Genomic DNA, 22,748 nt, shown 5'->3' with positions numbered 1-22,748 from the left:
GAGAAAAGTAATGAAAATACCTCAATTTAATTTCTGAATGTGTATGAGATTAAAAAATTGCATTAAAGGTAGATTTCGCCCAAACTAATAAACATTTTTTAGTAAAAAACGGCAAACTGGAGAAAAGTAATAAAAATACCTCAATTTAATTTCTGAATGAGTATGAGATTAAAAAATGCTTCTTGAACAAAATATTTAAGAAAATCCTTGTTCTATTACCGATGTCGATTGGATTATATGCAAATGAAGCTGCGATGGTTTGGTTTGTTTCATTGATTAATTAATTAACGTCCTATTAACAACCGGGGTCATCTAGGGAGGCCTGTTGTGTATGCGGTATGTAGCGTGTGTGAAATGCGTGTTTTGGGAGGCTGCAGTATGTTTGTTATGTCTTTTTGTAAAGTGGAACTCTTGCCATTTTTATAGCTTTATATTACTGAAGAATGCTGCCGAAACACACACCAATTCACGTTATACTGACAACAGACGAGCCAGTCGTTCTATTACTGTATGCTGAGCGTTAAGCAGAAGCAGAAACTACCACTTTTATAGATCTTGGTGTGTCGCGGCCAGGGGACAGAACCGAGAGCCTTCCTCACAGGGGCGAACAACGCTCAACTCCAGGCCAAAAGTGAGACCGTGCCGTATTTGAGAAGAAATTCGAATGTAAATTGTTTACGGACACACGACGAACGACAACAGACAACAGGCGATAAGAATAGGGTCACTTGAGACTTCGTCTCAGGTACTCTAAAACTAATTAAAGAGCTAGCTATAGGTTAGAGGCCATATTAGAAATAAAATCATATCTATTCACCCTGCCCCCGTGTATCTTACATTCAGCCATGATTCTATCCACTCTTCCCTCCTGTATCTTTCACTCTCGGCACTGAATCTATCCGCTCTGGTCTCCTATACTTCACTCTCGGCCCTGAACTTATATGCTCTGCAAGAAGTGCGAAAAACAGCAAGATAGGCGTATCCTGATACGAGGGGGCGAAATACTACACAAAAAACCCGAATCTATAACTCGGCGTATGAGTTTTTTTTTAATCACGATGAAACAAAGTGAAGAACTGAAACAAACAGAAAGAAGAATTACTCTTTCTGATAGACAGAACACATAACAAACAACACTATGCTATAATGCAATAAATGTTACTCGAAACGATATGACCTTAATTTGACATGATTTACTTTAATATGTCGACTGTATATTTCCTATTCATAGTAAATATGAGTGATCGATAACATAACATACAATAGGAATGAAATTACATTTAGTCTAAACGATTATAAACTCTGTAAACTCACATTTTTGGACCACCCAAACTAATGGTGCGAGGCCCTCCAATGGCGTATCTTGCGAAAAGAGCGAAACAAAAGGGGGATAACTCTAATGTAACTATAAAGTTTTAAAGCGGCGATGTACCGAATCTATGACACATAATATGATACGAAATAATTGTATAATGTAACTATTTGTTACAGAACAAGGCGACTAAATTCAGGATATTACGTTTTCTATTATCTCTAATTTTTTTCTTCCTGACGTCTCCCTTGACACCACTTTACTTATGGACTTTGGTTGAGCCCTCAGCCCTGTAAGGAAGGCTCCGAGTTCTGTCTCCAGACCGAGAATACTATAGACTATAAAAGTGGTACTTTCAGCTTAGCCTTCAGCATAAAAGAAGTGTAACGACTAATTCGCCCCTTGTCAGTGTAATGTGACCGGGTAGGTGTGTTGCTTGGTATCTTAGGTGGCATGCTTTAGTGATATATAATGCCAAACAAATGTTCCACTATAAAACAAGACACATAAATACACTGCAGTCTCCTAGCACTCATCTTGCACACATACATGTCACCACATCCACTGGAAGTCTTCCTTAAATGAATCTAACTGTTAATAAGACGTAAATAAACCAAACAAAACCAATGTATCCGCCCTACCCTCCTGTATCTTGGACGTGACCCACCGGCGATCGTCACTTCGACTTCTTCAAGCTGGAATAGAGGACGTAATCAATATTACAGTTGACATCGGTGATCCTGGGACAAGTATTTATACTTTCTTGCTTGTTTCTTTGTCCGTCTTGTAAACATCCCGTGATGTCGGAGATGGAAACTGTAATTTTTGTATATTTGATCTAATTATTAATAAATCAACACTACTGAATGAGCAATCCGTGTATGTGGTATTTTGCATACAAATTAATCATATTACGTGGAGTTTGAAAAATAATCTGAATAAAATACTTATTAATTCCCGAATTGTAACATGAAATCAAGGTCTAAGCAATTAACGTTAGTGAAATGGCAGGTGGATCCACGGCAGTGTAATGATGTAAACAGGGCCGCGAACCTAATAGCCGATATTACGGGTGAGGATGTCAATATCACGTGTGATGAATATTAACATCGATAGCTACTGACCACACAGTGGATCGTGGCAATGCGGGACCGCCAATAATGACGCCGATAATTAGCCTTACTGGAAGTCAATTATGTAATGATTTCTATTAATGCAGATGTATGGGATAGCCTGATTGTAGGGGATTTCATTGACTTTTATATCTTAAATAATTAAAGCATGAAAATATATAATCCGAAATCTAATAAACCACAAATTATATTATTTCATTATTAAACCATATGTTTTTCCCTTGTGGATTCGGCATATTGTATAGTCGTTTCGATATATAAATGAAGCTAACGTGAACTTGGAATACGCAGGATATGCACCAGTTATAATTTTAAAATGGACGAATTAAAAGAAAACAATACGACATCGAATTAAATCTTTAGACACAATGTACCTTAACGGATGTCAGAAGTACAGCTTATATCAAATTTGCTAGGCTATGCCTCGCCCCTTAGAATGGTGAGTTATGAAATGATCATGGTGTTAGAGCCGGTGTACCTGGTTAATGTTTGACACGCTATAGTCTTTATCAACTGATATTGTTTGTTTGATTAATTAACGTCCTATTAACAGGGCCATGTTAGGACGGTCTCCTATGTCTCCCGTGTTGTGTCTTCTTGTAAAGTGGAACTCTTGCCCTTTTTGTGTCGCCTGCATCGCAAGGGCGACGCATAGGTATCACTATGTCGGCCTCCGGGAAAAGGTTTCCGTGTGATAACTTTAGTATTCATTGCCAAATTTCAACTAAAAGTATACTGCTTTATATCATTGATATCTTGAATGAGTTTGATACTGGTCAAAATCGGTCGATATTTACAAGAGTTACGGAACTTTAAATTGTCAAAACATATAAATCCATGCTTTTCGCTTGATAACTTTCGTATTAATTGTTCGATTTCAACAAAATTTGCAATATTGCTTTAATTTATATTAATGAGATCTAGGATGGGTTTGATACTGGTTAAAATCCGTCAATATTTGCAAGAGTTACGTGACTTTTTAAATCGTCAAAACTGATATTTTCTTGGTTTCCGTGCGAAAACTTTAATATTTAATATCCGATTTTAACCAAATTTTGTGTATTGCTTTTTATCAATGAGATTAAAGATTGGTTTGATACTGGCCCAAACCCATCAATATTTACAAGAGTTATGGGACTTAAAAATCGTCAAAACAGATATTTTCTTGGTTTCCGTGCGATAAATTTACAGATGCTCTACCGCCAACAGAGCATAAATGATACTCAACCTTTGAACAATAATTGGTGTTTAATCATGTATTTAGCTATGCAACAATGACTCAGAAAGGATGTGCTCAGTTTGTTAAATAGGGCTAATAACAACAGAAACCATGATTGAAAGTGAATAATGTCATTTATTTGAGTTATAAATGACGACATAAAATTCAACTTTACTTTTAGTACAAAAGTGTAAAGGTTATCTGTTGACATATATATGTAATAACATAATAAGAACCCCCTTTATACAAAGATGGGGCTAAAATAGCGCCAACCATATAACCGGGCAGTTAGATATCTGTCAAACTGTCCGGTTATATCCCCCATCCACATCCTTTTAAGTCTACATGTACACTGTTACTTCATACTGACAATATATAGTGGTTCGAAAAATTATGTCCTTGTAATGAGAAAAAACAATTTCTTATAGGTCTCCAAAACAACAATCATATCAAACATATCATAAAGACTCTCAGAGGCCACTAACCCCACAAGAGCTCTACATGACTAGATACATACTACACAAACATCAATCTTTTAGGATCATCACCCGTTTGAGAGTCAATCAATAAATGTATACCTAGACATGATAGGTATTAAAACACCTAGGATTACAACTTGAAAACAGTACAGTACACAATTAAGTAGATCGTAAGAAGTCAGTATATAAGTGATGAAGTCTCGAGGGCATTACCCCAAGATTGCGAAAGACTTTTTAAAAACAAAAATACCCATAAAATATCCACTTCCGTGGAATTCTTGTTATAGTACTATATTACTGAAGCATATCGCCGACGACACTAACAAGACACCCCACACGGTCACATTATAATGACAACGATCTCACTCCATTTATGCTGAGCGTTAAGCAGGAGCAAAACCTACCACGTTTTAAGACTATTGTGTGTCTCGGCCAGGGGACAGAACCTAGAGCCTTAGTCACAGGGGCGAGTACTAACCAAACGTGAGGTAGTGTCAGGGGAAACAAGAGAAAGGAAAAGTAAGGTAGGAAGAAAGACTATATAATATCCTTTATATTTAGTCGCCTTTCATGATCATGCAATAGAGGCAGCAGGTACAGTTCTTACGTCCTACCTGCAGGGCAGACAAAACTGACATTGATGTTTTTTTCTGTTTGGTAGGAAAATAATTTTAAGATGGTCAGTTTGGATTTCAAGATGCACAATGATCCAAATTGCAATTAACATTTCGTTTCCAACTCTTATATAATTATGTATTAATATGATATAACATGTCTGATATGCCAATCAAATATAAGGTTGTGAACAATATAAGAGGCTCATGGTGTAAAATACACGCGAATGGCTAATTATGTAGGTCAATAAAGGTTATCAGCCTTGCTGTTCTTAAACAGATCTTATTATGGCAGCCGACTTAATTTACTGCAGCATTAGTCAACATTCTACAAATTCAAGCAGCCAATAGACTCTTAAAACTTTATATGGTTCTATAAATCACCAATCTTAAAGAATTGTGGAAATAGACAACAATATCTTAATGATATCTTACCAGTTCCTTCCTCGCTTCATCATTTGAAGGTTTGACATTTTGTAATTGAACTTATCACAACACCCCAATAAATCAGCTTTCGGTTTGCACCACACAGGAACTATCATGTACAGTGGAACCGTTGGACCTTTCTATGGTGCTATATCACTGAAACATGCCGCCAATTTCTGGCAAAGGGCGAACCAGTCGTCTCAATCCCTTAATGCTGGGGCCAGACAGGAGCAGAAATTACCAATTTTATAGGCTATGACGTGCCTCGACAGGCAAGAAGACAGAGCCCAGAGCCTACCTCAAAAGGGCGAGAACTCAATCGAAAGCCAAAAGTGAGGCGGTGTCAAGGGAGACATTAGAATGAAGGAAAAACAAAATCCTAAATTTAGTCGTCTTTAACGATCATTCCAACGCCCTACCTGCTGGGCAGTAGCGAAATCTAATATTTGGTTGAAGATGATCGGTAGCGGTGATCCAAATATTAAATTGAGTTAGAATGTAAAGACTAGTCTCCAAACTCATTACGTCAACATTAAGTTGTAAGTACATGATGTAAGCTTTACGAAAAGAACATTTCTTTCTATGCAGGGAAATCAATAGGCGTGTAATGTGTTGGAGATTTGCTGAGAGAATGATAAGGGTTTAATTAGGCGACGATATGACGCTAATGTTGAACAGCTTGCCTTCAATAGGAGATCGTTAAAGGCGAATTGTGTGTGAAATCATGTAGAATCTGCATATTTCTGATGTATCCTTTGTAGTTTCGAGGTGACATTACCAAAGAAAGGGACCCGTCATATCTATATTTGACAATGCTGAATACAACTTTCTTAACGTAACCAAACTGCAGTTACTTTTAATGTGGTATATGGCATCTCCATTCTCAATTATGGAGGAATCTCAAGATACCATTCACTAAGTTGAATAGAAATTACGTAAAACCCCGCACCACTAACTTCACACACGCAACACATCTCAAACATAAGAGTTCGTCCTGGCTAGGACGTTAATCTAAAACAAATTATTTTACAATTTTCAATTCTCGATTTAATATCATCATAGTCTCGCCAGTTGCGAAATAGATAACTATTGGTTGAAATCTAGGTCACACACTGATGAGTGTAATCCTTGTCATCAAGCCGAAAGATTGCAGCGCGGATTGACCAAGTGATATGTGAAATCAATAGGAAGGATTGGCGTCCTTGATATGTACAGATTGTATTCATATCTAAATTAATTCTCTTGTCTACCTCTAATCCAATCCAATCTTATATCGTATACTCCGCATGGCAGTGATATGAACTATTTATCTCTACCTCTCGACATATACTGTTATATGTCAACTTTGGACACAGCGTAAAAGAAACATTTGAGTTTTGTACGATTGGCTGTCATTTGCTCTCTTGTCATAGCCTGATATCGTAAACCTGAGTAAACGCGTTGACTACGGCGCTTCATGTCATATGTTCAGTAGCAATATCGGCTTGATGTATTATATCCCAAACGAATAAAATATTATCTCATACCTTACACGGCAGAGATCCCTGAAAGGGAAGATAAATTTCATAAAAGTAAGAGAGATCAGTCATACACCCGCTCACAACAGCAAAATATTTTATATCATCATGTAGAAATGACAACGTTATCATTTGGGACAATGATTTCATGGATTCTTGTTTGATGGGTTTTATACACTGCTCGTATGCCAGAAAACCACCATTACGATCTGCTATATCTTCAGTTACTGGCCACACATCCCAACTATGGCATTCCTATTCACTAATTATCTGGTTTCAATTTATAAAGGACTAAAAAGCTTTGTGCCCGTTTTGGCCCCACATCTCTCAAATTTTTAAACGTTTTAATGATCATGTTGTTGGATTTCATATATCGAGAATATGTACATCCTTGATGAATTGATATAATAGTTGTCTGATTGAATACTATTTCAGCTGTAGTTGTAGCTATGGTAACCATCCTAAATATGGATAAATTTTAAGGATTGCAAGGTTTTTATTTAGAAAATCATAGTGCATCCTTGAGCAAACTGTATAGTTTCCTTGCATATTATCAACAAACATTCAGTTTGTATAATTTCTATTGTTTCTGACAGAAAAAACTATCAAATATTAAGCCCAAATGACACTTTCGTAATCAGGTATGCCTATTTAGGATAGTTATCTTTGCAACTAGATAAGTATTAACAGAAAATTGACATAAATACTGAATTGGTAATGTAATAATATTTTAAATAACTTATATTATATATATAACTTATATTAATATTTCATAATTTCTCACAGTTCCATGACAATAACGCCCACAGTCGGAAATGCATTGATCTATGGCCCTGCAGGTAGGGCGTTAGAATTGAACCTGCTGCCCCTATTGCATGATCGTAAAAGGCGACTAAATTTAGGATCTTATCTTTTCTCTTCTTCCTATCTGACTTGATCTTTCCTTATGCCTCCCTTGGCACCGTTTCACTTTTGGCCTTGGATTGAGGGTTTGGCCCTGTGAGGAAGGCTCTGGGTTATGTCCCCTGGCCGAGACACACCAAAGTCTAAAAAGTGGTAGTTTCTGCTCCTGCTTAGCGCTCAGCATACAGGGAGTGGGACGACTGGTTCGCCCGTTATCAGTATAATGTGACCAGGTGGGGTGTTTTGCTTTGTGTCTTCGGCGGCATGCTTCAGTGATATAGCACTATAAAAAGGGCAACAGTTCCACTATTCAAAAAGACACAACACGAATATACTGCAGTCTCCCAAAACACGCACAACATAACGCAACACACCGCATACATGGGAGGCCATCCTTTCATGACTATGGCTGTTAATAGGAGGTAAATTAATCAAACAAACTCATTGATCTACATAAGTTATACTGAATGTCTAAACATCACCGGAATCTTTTATCAGACTTTAGATATATATAGGTATAATATGGGACAAGGAAGTAATTCCAACCGTGTGGACAAAACAAAATTGTCAAATTTTCGAGGCGATCTGCCCCTTTATCAAGACATACAAAACTAACAAGATTACATAATAGGATACGAACGGTAAGCTGCCACTTGCCGAAGGGTAAATTGCGCTCCATTTTGCTGTATAGTTTAATATTTGTCTACTTTGTCCCGCATTACCGTTAGTATCCTATTATGAAATCGTGTTCGTTTTGTTTGTCTTGATAAAGTGGCAGATCGCCTCGAAAATTTGACAATTTTGTTTTGTCTACACGGTTGGAATTACTTCCTTGTCCCATATTTACCATTTGAAGTAATTCGTATCCAACAGACTTACGTTTGATTGGATCCCGTGTCATCTGGAAAATCCTGTTGATATTACTTCTTTGACCCTAGGTATAATATGGATACTTTTTAATGTTGATCTGGTTACAACGGTATTGAACAAGCCTGATTTTATATGTGACGAACACAAGTATTTCCCTGATAAGGTTAGCATATCGACAATAGCACTTCCTCGCTGTTTTCGGCAACAAGCATCTCTTGAACCTCAATTTGAATTTCCCCGTCAACAATTGACAAATCCACGGCTATAGTAATAATTTGTAGACAGCAAGACGCACTGGCATAGGCTGGAAATATTAGGATTTAAAAAAGGGAAAATCAAGAGTTTTAAAATATTGTAAATGAGAAAATAAGATATTTATTATTCAAGTAATTCATTGATTGTTAATTATCATTGGCAGATAACTATCATTGGCAGATTTATATAACAAACAATATAATCCGATCACATTTCTATACAGACAGAAAGAACATAAAATTCCCCATAGACGATAGAAAGGATACAGAAAGTACCATAAATCTTTTGACAAATAGCAGTATCACTTCTCTGACATATTCAGGTTGATTTGAGGTGGTCATTATAAAAAAGCTATCCTGTAAACCGCGACGGGCTTACTGTCAGCGTACAATATGGTAAAGTCCAATAGAATCTACTTGAGACAAAGATGTAAGGTATATTTAGAACAGGATCTCGGTGTACATAGATCTGTATTTATACCTGTCGTAAACACCAATTCTGATGACTATTGTGATCTGTCGTAAACACCAATACTGATGACTATTGTAGTCTGTCGTAAACACCAATGTTGATGACTATTGTGTCTGTCGTAAACACCAATGTTGATGACTATTGTGATCTGTCGTAAACACCAATGTTGATGACTATTGTGATCTGTCGTACACGCCAATGTTGATGACTATTATGATCTGTCGTAAACACCAATGTTGATGACTATTGTGATCTGTCGTAAACACCAATGTTGATGACTATTGTGATCTGTCGTACACTCCAATGTTGATGACTATTATGATCTGTCGTAAACACTAATGTTGATGACTATTGTGATCTGAGTAAACACTAATGTTGATGACTATTGTGATCTGTCTAAAAAACCAATGCTGATGATAATTGTGATCTGTCGTAAACACCAATGCTGATGACTATTGTGATCTGTCGTACACTCCAATGTTGATGACTATTGTGATCTGTCGTAAACACTAATGTTGATGACTATTGTGATCTGTCGTACACTCCAATGTTGATGACTATTATCTGTCGTAAACACTTATGTTGATGACTATTGTGATCTGAGTAAACACTAATGTTGATGACTATTATGATCTGTCGTAAACACCAATGCTGATGACTATTATGATCAGTCGTAAACACCAATGCTGATGACTATTGTGATCTGTCGTAACACCAATGCTGATGACTATTTTGATCTGTCGTAAACACTAATGTTGATGACTATTGTCATCTGTCGTAAACACTAATGTTGATGACTATTGTCATCTGAGTAAACACCAATGTTGATGGCTATTGTGATCTGTCGTAAACACCAATGTTGATGACTATTGTGATCTGACGTGAACACCAATGTTGATGACTATTGTGATCTGTCGTAAACACCAATGTTGATGACTATTGTGACCGGTCGTAAACACCAATGTTGATGACTATTGTGATCTGAGTCAATACCAATGTTGATGACTATTGTGATCTGTCATCAACACCAATGTTGATGACTATCGTGATCTGTCGTAAACACCAATGTTGATGAATATTGTTATCTGTCGTAAACACCAATGTTGATGACTATTGTGATCTGTCATAAACACCAATGCTGATGACTATTGTGATCAGTCGTAAACACCAATGTTGATGACTATTGTGATATGTCGTAAACACCAATATTGATGACTATTGTGATAAGTAGTAAACACTAATGTTGATGACTATTGTGATCTGTCGTAAACACCAATGCTGATGACTATTGTGATCTGCGTAAACACTTATGTTGATGACTATTGTGATCTGTCGTAAACACCAATGTTGATGACTATTATGGTCTGAGTAAACACTAATGTTGATGACTATTGTGATCTGTCGTAAACTCCAATGTTGATAACTATTGTGATCTGTCGTAAACACCAATGCTGATGATTATTGTGATCTGAGTAAACGCCAATGCTAATGTCTATTGTAATCTGTCGTAAACACCAATGTTGATGACTATTGTGATCTGAGTAAACACCAATGTTGATGACTATTGTGATCTTTCGTAAACACCAATGCTGATGACTATTGTGATCTGTCGTAAACACCAATGCTGATGACTATTGTGATCTGTCGTAAACACCAATGTTGATGACTATTTTGATTTGAGTAAACACTAATGTTGATGACTATTGTGATCTGTCGTAAACACCAATGTTGATGACTATTCTGATCTGTCGTAAACACCAAGGTTGATGACTATTGTGATCTGAGTAAACACTAATGTTGATGACTATTGTGATCTGTCGTAAACACCAATGTTGATGACTATTGTTATCTGAGTAAACTCCAATGTTGATGACTATTGTGTTCTGTCGTAAACTCCAATGTTGATGAATATTGTGATCTGAGTAAACACTAATGTTGATGACTATTGTGATCTGTCGGAAACACCAATGTTGATGACTATTGTGATCTGTCGTAAACACCAATGTTGATGACTATTGTGATCTGTTGTAAACACCAATGTTGATGACTATTGTGATCTGAGTAAACACTAATGTTGATGACTATTGTGATCTGTCGTAAACACCAATGTTGATGACTATTGTGATCTGAGTAAACTCTAATGTTGATGACTATTGTGATCTGAGTAAACACTAATGTTGATGACTATTGTGATCTGTCGGAAACACCAATGTTGATGACTATTGTGATCTGAGTAAACACTAATGTTGATGACTATTGTGATCTGTCGGAAACACCAATGTTGATGACTATTGTGATCTGAGTAAACACTAATGTTGATGACTATTGTGATCTGTCGGAAACACCAATGTTGATGACTATTGTGATCTGTCGTAAACACCAATGTTGATGACTATTGTGATCTGTCGTAAACACCAATGTTGATGACTATTGTGATCTGAGTAAACACTAATGTTGATGACTATTGTGATCTGTCGTAAACACCAATGTTGATGACTATTGTGAGCTGAGTAAAAACTAATGTTGATGACTATTGTGATCTGTCGTAAACATTAATGTTGATGACTTTTGTGATCTATCGTAAACACCAATGTTGATGACTATTGTGATCTGTCGTAAACATCAATGTTGATGACTATTGTGAACTTTCGTTATCACCAATGTTGATGACTATTGTGATCTGTCGTAAACACCAATGTTGATGACTATTGTGATCTGTCGTAACACCAATGTTGATGACTATTGTGATCTGTCGTAAACACCAATATTGATGACTATTGTGATCTGTCGTAAACACCAATGTTGACGACTTTTGTGATCTGTCGTAAACACCAATGTTGATGACTATTGTGATCTGTCGTAAACTCCAATGTTGATGACTGTTGTGATCTGTCGTAAACTCCAATGTTGATGACTGTTGTGATCTGAGTAAACATTATTGTTGATGACTATTGTGATATGTCGTAAAAACCAATGTTGATGACTATTGTGATCTGAGGAAACACTAATGTTGATGACTATTGTGATATGTCGTAAAAACCAATGTTGATGACTATTGTGATCTGAGGAAACACTAATGTTGATGACTATTGTGATCTGTCGTAAACACCAATGTTGATGACTATTGTGATATGTCGTAAACACCAATGTTGATGACTATTGTGATCTAGTAAACACTAATGTTGATGACTATTGTGATCTGTCGTAAACACCAATGCTGATGACTATTGTGATCTTTCGTAAACACCAATGTTGATGACTATTGTGATCTTTCGTAAACACCAATGTTGATGACTATTAAAGAACACCAATATTGTGTTCTTTCGTAAACACCACTGTTAATGACTATTGTTATCTTAGTAAACACCACTGTTGATAACTATTGTGGTCTTTCGTAAACACCAATGCTGATGACTATTGTGATCTTTTGTAAACACCAATGCTGATGACTATTGTGATCTGAGCAAACACTAATGTTGATGACTATTGTAATCTGTCGTAAACACCAATGTTGATGACTATTGTGATTTGAGTATACACCAATGTTGATGACTATTTTGATCTGTCGTAAACACTAATGTTGATGACTTTTGTGATCTGAGTAAACACCAATTTGATGACTATTGTGATCTGTCGTAAACACCAATGTTGGTGACTATTGTGATCTGAGTAAATAACAATGTTGATGACTATTGTGATCTGAGTAAACACTAATGTTGATGACTGTTGTGATCTGAGTAAACACCAATGTTGATGACTATTGTGATCTGAGTAAACACTAATCTTGATGACTATTGTGATTTGAGTAAACACCAATGTTGATGACTATTGTGATATGTCGTAAACACCAATGTTGATGACTATTGTGATCTGTCGTAAACACCAATGCTGATGATTACCAAAGCTGATGTCTATTGTAATCTGTCGTAAACACCGATGTTGATGACTATTGTGATATGTCGTAAACACCAATGTTGATGACTATTGTGATCTGAGTAAACACCAATGTTGATGACTATTGTGATCAGTCGTAAACACTAATGTTGATGACTATTGTGATCTGTCGTAAACACCAATGTTGATGACTATTGTGATCTGTCGTAAACATCAATGTTGATGACTATTGTGATCTGAGTAAACACTTATGTTGATGACTATTTTGATCTGAGTAAACACTTATGTTGATGACTATTTTGATTTGAGTAAACACTAATGTTGATGACTATTGTGATCTGTCGTAAACACCAATGTTGATGACTATTCTGATCTGTCGTAAACACCAAGGTTGATGACTATTGTGATCTGAGTAAACACTAATGTTGATGACTATTGTGATCTGTCGTAAACACCAATGTTGATGACTATTGTTATCTGAGTAAACTCCAATGTTGATGACTATTGTGTTCTGTCGTAAACTCCAATGTTGATGAATATTGTGATCTGAGTAAACACTAATGTTGATGACTATTGTGATCTGTCGGAAACACCAATGTTGATGACTATTGTGATCTGTCGACACCAATGTTGATGACTATTGTGATCTGTTGTAAACACCAATGTTGATGACTATTGTGATCTGAGTAAACACTAATGTTGATGACTATTGTGATCTGTCGTAAACACCAATGTTGATGACTATTGTGATCTGAGTAAACTCTAATGTTGATGACTATTGTGATCTGAGTAAACACTAATGTTGATGACTATTGTGATCTGTCGGAAACACCAATGTTGATGACTATTGTGATCTGAGTAAACACTAATGTTGATGACTATTGTGATCTGTCGGAAACACCAATGTTGATGACTATTGTGATCTGAGTAAACACTAATGTTGATGACTATTGTGATCTGTCGGAAACACCAATGTTGATGACTATTGTGATCTGTCGTAAACACCAATGTTGATGACTATTGTGATCTGTCGTAAACACCAATGTTGATGACTATTGTGATCTGAGTAAACACTAATGTTGATGACTATTGTGATCTGTCGTAAACACCAATGTTGATGACTATTGTGATCTGAGTAAACACTAATGTTGATGACTATTGTGATCTGTCGTAAACACCAATGTTGATGACTATTGTGATCTGAGTAAACTCCAATGTTGATGACTATTGTGATCTGTCGTAAACACCAATGTTGATGAATATTGTGATCTGAGTAAACACTAATGTTGATGACTATTGTGATCTGTCGGAAACACCAGTGTTGATGACTATTGTGATCTGTCGTAAACACCAATGCTGATGATTACCAATGCTGATGTCTATTGTAATCTGTCATAAACCCCGATGTTGATGACTATTGTGATATGTCGTAAACAACACCAATGTTGATGACTATTGTCATCTGAGTAAACACCAATGTTGATGACTATTATGATCAGTCGTAAACACCAATGTTGATGACTATTGTGATCTGTCGTAAACACCAATGTTGATGACTATTTTGCTGTGTCGTAAACACCAATGTTGATGACTATTTTGCTGTGACGTAAACACCAATGTTGATGACTATTGTGATCGGTCGTAAACACCAATGTTGATGACTATTTTGCTGTGTCGTAAACACCGATGTTGATGACTATTGTGATATGTCGTAAACACCAATGTTGATGACTATTGTGATATGTCGTAAACACCAATGTTGATGACTATTGTGATATGAGTAAACACTAATGTTGATGACTATTGTAATCTGTCGTAAACACTAATGTTGACGACTATTGTGATCTGTCGTAAACACCAATGCTGATGACTATTTTGATCTGTCGCAAACTCCAATGCTGACGACTTTTGTTGTCTGTCGTAAACACCAATGTTGATGACTATTGTGATCTGTCGTAAACTCCAATGTTGATGACTGTTGTGATCTGTCGTAAACACTATTGATGATGACTATTGTGATATGTCGTAAACACCAATGTTGATGACTATTGTGATCTGTCGTAAACACCAATGTTGATGACTATTGTGATCTAAGTAAACACTAATGTTGATGACTATTGTGATCTGTCGTAAACATCAATGTTGATGACTATTGTGATCTGTTGTAAACACCAATGCTGATGATTACCAATGCTGATGTCTATTGTAATCTGTCGTAAATACCAATGTTGATGACTATTGTGATATGTCGTAAACACCAATGTTGATGACTATTGTGATCTGAGTAAACACCAATGTTGATGACTATTTTGATCTGTCGTAAACACTAATGTTGATGACTATTGTGATCAGTCGTAAACACTAATGTTGATGACTATTGTGATCTGTCTTAAACACCAATGTTGATGACTATTTTGCTGTGTCGTAAACACCAATGTTGATGACTATTGTGATCTGAGTAAACACTAATGTTGATTACTATTGTGATCTGTGGTAAACACCAATGTTGATGACTATTTTGATCTGTCGTAAACACCAATGGTGATGACTATTTTGATCTGTCGTAAACTCCAATGCTGACGACTTTTGTGGTCTGTCGTAAACACCAATGTTGATGACTATTGTGTTCTGTCGTAAACTCCAATGTTGATGACTGTTGTGATCTGAGTAAACACTATTGTTGATGACTTTGTGATCTGTCCTAAACACCAATGTTGATGACTATTGTGATCTGAGTAAACACTAATGGTGATGACTATTTTGATCTGAGTAAACACTAATGGTGATGACTATTTTGATCTGTCGTAAATTCCACTGTTGATGACTATTGTGATCTGTCGTAACACCAATGTTGATGACTATTGTGATCTGTCGTAAACACCAATGTTGATGACTATTGTGATCTGAGTAAACACTAATGTTGATGACTATTGTGATCTGTCGTAAACACCAATGTTGATGACTATTGTGGTCTGAGTAAACACTAATGTTGATGACTATTGTGATCTGTCGTAAACACCAATGTTGATGACTATTGTGATCTGTCGTAAACTCCAATGCTGACGACTATTGTGATATGAGTAAACGCTAATGTTGATGACTATTGTGATCTGTCGTAAACACCAATGTTGATGGCTATTGCGATCTGTCGTAAACACCAATGTTGATGGCTATTGCGACATGGGTAAACACTAATGGTGATGACTATTGTGATCTGTCGTAAACACTAATGTTGATGACTATTGTGATCTGAGTAAACACCAATGTTATTGACTATTGTGATCTGTCGTAAACACCAATGTTGATGACTATTGTGATCTGTCGTAAACACCAATGTTGATGACTATTGTGATTTGAGTATACACCAATGTTGATGACTATTTTGATCTGAGTAAACACCAATGTTGATGACTATTGTGATCTGAGTAAACACCAATGTTGAAGACTATTGTGATCTGAGTAAACACTAATGTTGATGACTATTGTGATCTGAGTAAACACCAATGTTGATGACTATTGTGATCTGAGTAAACACTAATGTTGATGACTATTGTGATCTGAGTAAACACCAATGTTGATGACTATTGTGATCTGTCGTAAACACCAATGTTGATGACTATTGTGATCTGAGTAAACATTAACGTTGATGACTATTGTGATCTGTCGTGAACACCAATGTTGAGACTATTGTGATCTGAGTAAAAATCAATGCTGATGACTATTGTTATCTGAGTAAACCCTCTTTAATTAAAACAGATGTGTAATGGTAAAAAGAAAAAAAATAAACAAATTGTCCTACACATTTTGACCAGGTGAAGTTACATAAGCTATGGTGCGACGTCTGTCGTTCGTCAACCGTTTATGGAAATATATTCAGTAAGTTCCGATTGAACATTACCAAATTTAACCAGGAAAAATGAACAGATATTTTATCTCTGCTGACCTCTGTAAGCGATACAGGACATCTGGGCCTCATAATTTAGATATGGCTAAATGTGATTATTGCTTTCCTTTGGTGTACAATGTATGTATTTAGGAATTATTTATGAATCACCGAAATAACACACTTACAGTAAGTGTTGCAAGCAACACACCTTCCCTGCCGTCGCTGCCGACAATTACATTTCCTAATCTATGGCAAGTTATTGTTATTGCTTATTTATGCTATCATTGCAGAAAATTTGAAACAAATTCCATTGATGTGTACCCAAGTTATCGTCTGGAAACTGATATTTTATAAAAAAAATACATTTTTAGCATCATTGACCTTTGTAGTTGACTTTTTGACCCCAAAGTTAGTCCCAAGTGTTTTCACATATGCTACCATTGTGTGAAGTTTGATAAAATCCATCAATTCGTTCTCAAATTATCATCTGGAAACCAAATCCGGACAGGCAGACAGACAGACTGACAGAAAGGAACAGAGTACATATACTATAGCCCCCCCCCCCCCCCCCCCCCCCGGTTTCACCGGTAACGGACTACAAAAATAAAGAATCGATAAATTTCAACATTTTTTCCATGATAAAGTTCTCTATATCATAATATGTGTAGTCATGGTCATGTCAATCATGACGAATGTACACATCAATGACATTTTATCTGTGATTGTCATTTACCTTGTCTATGTGTACACTGATGGTAGCACATTTTAGAGCACACATCCCTCTTAGACCCATTCTTATATATAGTATTTAGTACAAGATCTGATGTCTGGAGGCTAGTTTAGTGAGAGTAGTTTACACCATATTGTGTTGTTTTATATGTTCCCCCACAAACTCTTTTTATCAGACTTCCAAACAACTAAAACGTTTCTGCGAATCTAAAAAGGCAAATATCCCACTATTCAAGAAGATTCTGATTAATTGACATGAAATATAACCTAACTATATTTTCCTAACTTCTATATCATGTCATCATTGCGTGTGTGACGTGCAGGATTCGTGATTTGGGAGACTGGAGAATGTATATATATTCGTGTTTTGTCTGCTTGTAATGGAGGAACTATGGCTTGTCATTTGTATATAGTGCTATTCCACTGAAGCATGATGCCGACGACAAACACACCTCACTCGGTCACATCATACTGACAACGGACAAAGCAGTCGTCCCACTTCCGTTTTATTGAATGTTAAGTAGGAGTAAAAACAAAAATTTTATAGACTATGATGTGTAGCATGGGACAGAACCCAGAACCTTAATCAAAACGACAAACGCTCAACTACAGGTCAAAATTGAGGCGGTTTCAAGGAAAACCCTAGGGAAAAAAAGGAGTGTAGAAAGATGAGAAATGATAATATCCCAAATTTAGTCGCCTTTTACGATAGCAGCAGGTACGAATTTAACACCCAACCTGCAGAGCAAACATTAATGTATATTTTCCTTTATTTTAAAGGCTTTCTGAAATTTATTGTGGCACTTCATGTGATATAGAGTCGCTCTTAGTAGATGATGAGGTGTAGCAGGTCACCGAATTAAACATAAAACGTTGGCAGTCTTCTAACATTGTGTAGAAACAATTTATATATTGTCTTTCCTCTGTAACGGCGTTTGGCATTACACATAAAATACCGTCTCTCGGTTACCTTGGAAACCTGTAGACGTGGTTTTCTTACATGCCGTGTTTGTGTTTGTTCTGTAGTCGGTACAGTAAAGAAACACCTATTCGGCCTCATTTCCTCCGGTAATAATACTCCATTCTTTATTTAGAAAATCTCATTATTATGATGCTTTTCAAACCAAATTTCTTTCTCTTAGCTGTCACCACCGGATCCTAAGACTACAGATATGAAACGCATTACGAAAGCCTTACCTAGCGAAAATCAATATGTCACAAACAATGTTAAAGTGTTCTAGAATGACCGCCTCAAAATATCTTTTTATACATTGGACTAGCACCAGACCTTTATACCATATCAAGCTAAAAATCGAAGCTTCAGTCTTTCACTACTCGCACTGGCAGCTCCTTAAGTAATTTTATGTCATAATGTATACGATTAATCATGTATCAATCAAATGATAACTGCCTCCTAATATTAGATCCGACCTAACTACTTCAGTATTAAATCATTTCTTGATAGAAATTTGACAAGAAACATCAGTTTAAACTAAAAGATAAAATCCGTTTTTTAACTTGACAGTAAGTTGTTAATCACTTTATTTCATTATTGGTCACGGTTTTGTTAGATTATTTCAGTTGTTTGATTGGTATCATTTAATGTCCTATTTTAAGCTTAGGTCATTCAAAATATTCCCTGTATCTAATATGTTGTATATATATGATGTAAAATGATGTGGTATATTCGTGTGATTTGAAATGATGTGGTATATTCGTGTAATATTAAATGATGTGGTATATTCGTGTAATATGAAATGATGTGGTATATTCGTGTAATATGAAATGATGTGGTATATTCGTGTAATATGAAATGATGCGGTATATTCGTGTGATATGAAATGATGTGGTATATTCGTGTAATATGAAATGATGCGGTATATTCGTGTGATATGAAATGATGTGGTATATTCGTGTAGTATGAATTGATGGGGTATATTAGTGTGATATGAAATGATGTGGTAAATTCGTGTAATATGAAATGATGTGGTATATTCGTGTAATATGAAATGATGTGGTATATTCGTGTGATTTGAAATGATGTGGTATATTCGTGTAATATTAAATGATGTGGTATATTCGTGTAATATGAAATGATGTGGTATATTCGTGTGATTTGAAATAATGTGGTATATTCGTGTAATATGAAATGATGTGGTAAATTCGTGTAATATGAAATGATGTGGTATATTCGTGTGATTTGAAATAATGTGGTATATTCGTGTAATATGAATTGATGTGGTAAATTCGTCTGATATGAAAGTATGCGGTATATTCGTGTGATATGAAATGATGTGGTATATTCGTGTAATATGAATTGATGTGGTATATTCGTGTAATATTAAATGATGTGGTATATTTTTGTTATATGAATTGATGTGGTATATTAGTGTGATATAAAATGATGCGGTATATTCGTGATATGAAATGATGTGGTATATTCGTGTGATATGAAATGATGTGGTATATTCGTGTGATATGAATTGATGTGGTATATTCGTGTAATATGAAATGATGTGGTATATTCGTGTGATATGAAATGATGTGGTATATTCGTATGATATGAAATGTTGTTATATGACTGTGAGTTTTGCCGTTTTCTGATTGGTCTAGACCGCTCGGTCAGGTCTTGACAAAATGCAATGTCAACCTGAGACCGATGAACACCTGTTCAAAGGTTGACATTGCAAATCCGGTAACATGGCTATAATTAGACACAGGGAATTCCCTGTCTCTTCTACATTTTTCACCAATCAAAATAGATCATTGCCAATCATCGGGCAAAAGCCAAATCAGACATCAGTGTGATAGGATTAAGATAGATATTTTACAGATGTAGTTTTCCGGAAATTATATTGTGAAGAAGTATAACTGAAGTATTAAAAATACCTACTAAGGAATACGTGGGTGAAATTTTCTTGATTTAGTTTTGTTTAATTTTAAAATCATTCCACTAACCTTTCCTCAAAATTGTTTTAAATACTGAAATAGCAAAGCCTATATCGTTTCATATGAAAAAAACAATTGTTGACTTTTTGTAGGTGAATACGAGGAATTGTTAAACCTGAGAAAGGTGATATTCCCCGAGGCCGGCCTACAAAAAGTCAATATTTGTATAATGTGGTAAATTCGTGTGATATTAAATGATGGGGTATATTAGTGTGTTATGAAATGATGTGGTATATTAGTGTAATATTAAATGATGTGGTATATTTTTGTTATATGAATTGATGTGGTATATTAGTGTGATATAAAATGATGTGGTATATTCGTGTAATATGAAATGATGTGGTGTATTCGTGTGATATTAAATGATGTGGTATATTCGTGTGATATTAAATGATGATGGGTATATTCGTGTGATATTAAATGATGTGGTATATTCTTGTAATATGAAATGATGTGGTGTATTCGTGTGATATGAAAGGATGTGGTATATTCGTGTAATATGAAAGGATGTGGTATATTCGTGTAATATGAAATGATGTGGTATATTCGTATGATATGAAATGTTGTTATATGACTGTGAGTTTTGCCGTTTTCTGATTGGTCTAGACCGCTCGGTCAGGTCTTGACAAAATGCAATGTCAACCTGAGACCGATGAACACCTGTTCAAAGGTTGACATTGCAAATCCGGTAACATGGCTATAATTAGACACAGGGAATTCCCTGTCTCTTCTACATTTTTCACCAATCAAAATAGATCATTGCCAATCATCGGGCAAAAGCCAAATCAGACATCAGTGTGATAGGATTAAGATAGATATTTTACAGATGTAGTTTTCCGGAAATTATATTGTGAAGAAGTATAACTGAAGTATTAAAAATACCTACTAAGGAATACGTGGGTGAAATTTTCTTGATTTAGTTTTGTTTAATTTTAAAATCATTCCACTAACCTTTCCTCAAAATTGTTTTAAATACTGAAATAGCAAAGCCTATATCGTTTCATATGAAAAAAACAATTGTTGACTTTTTGTAGGTGAATACGAGGAATTGTTAAACCTGAGAAAGGTGATATTCCCCGAGGCCGGCCTACAAAAAGTCAATATTTGTATAATGTGGTAAATTCGTGTGATATTAAATGATGGGGTATATTAGTGTGTTATGAAATGATGTGGTATATTAGTGTAATATTAAATGATGTGGTATATTTTTGTTATATGAATTGATGTGGTATATTAGTGTGATATAAAATGATGTGGTATATTCGTGTAATATGAAATGATGTGGTGTATTCGTGTGATATTAAATGATGTGGTATATTCGTGTGATATTAAATGATGTGGTATATGGTTATATTCGTGTGATATTAAATGATGTGGTATATTCTTGTAATATGAAATGATGTGGTGTATTCGTGTGATATGAAAGGATGTGGTATATTCGTGTAATATGAAAGGATGTGGTATATTCGTGTAATATGAAATGATGTGGTATTTTCGTGTGATATGAAATGATGCGGTATATTCTTGTGATATGAAAGGATGTGGTATATTCGTGTAATATGAAAGAATGTGGTATATTCGTGTAATATGAAAGGATGTGGTATATTCGTGTAATATGAAATGATGTGGTATTTTCGTGTGATATGAAATGATGCGGTATATTCTTGTGATATGAAATGATGTGGTAAATTCGTGTGATATGAAATGATGTGGTATATTAGTGTGATATGAAATGTTATGGTATATTCGTGTAATATGAAATGATGCGGTATATTCGTGTAATATGAAATGATGCGGTATATTCGTGTAATATGAAATGATGTGGTATATTCTTGTGATATGAAATGATGTGGTAAATTCGTGTGATATGAAATTATGCGGTATATTCGTGTGATATGAAATGATGCGGTATATTCGTGTGATATGAAATGATGTGGTATATTCGTGTAATATGAAATGATGCGGTATATTCGTGTGATATGAAATGATGTGGTATATTCGTGTAATATGAATTGATGGGGTATATTAGTGTGATATGAAATGATGTGGTAAATTCGTGTAATATGAAATGATGTGGTATATTCGTGTAAT

The sequence above is a fragment of the Argopecten irradians genome, chromosome 4, assembly GCF_041381155.1.
Source record: "Argopecten irradians isolate NY chromosome 4, Ai_NY, whole genome shotgun sequence".
Taxonomy (NCBI): domain Eukaryota; kingdom Metazoa; phylum Mollusca; class Bivalvia; order Pectinida; family Pectinidae; genus Argopecten; species Argopecten irradians.
This window is presented reverse-complemented; position numbering follows the sequence as displayed.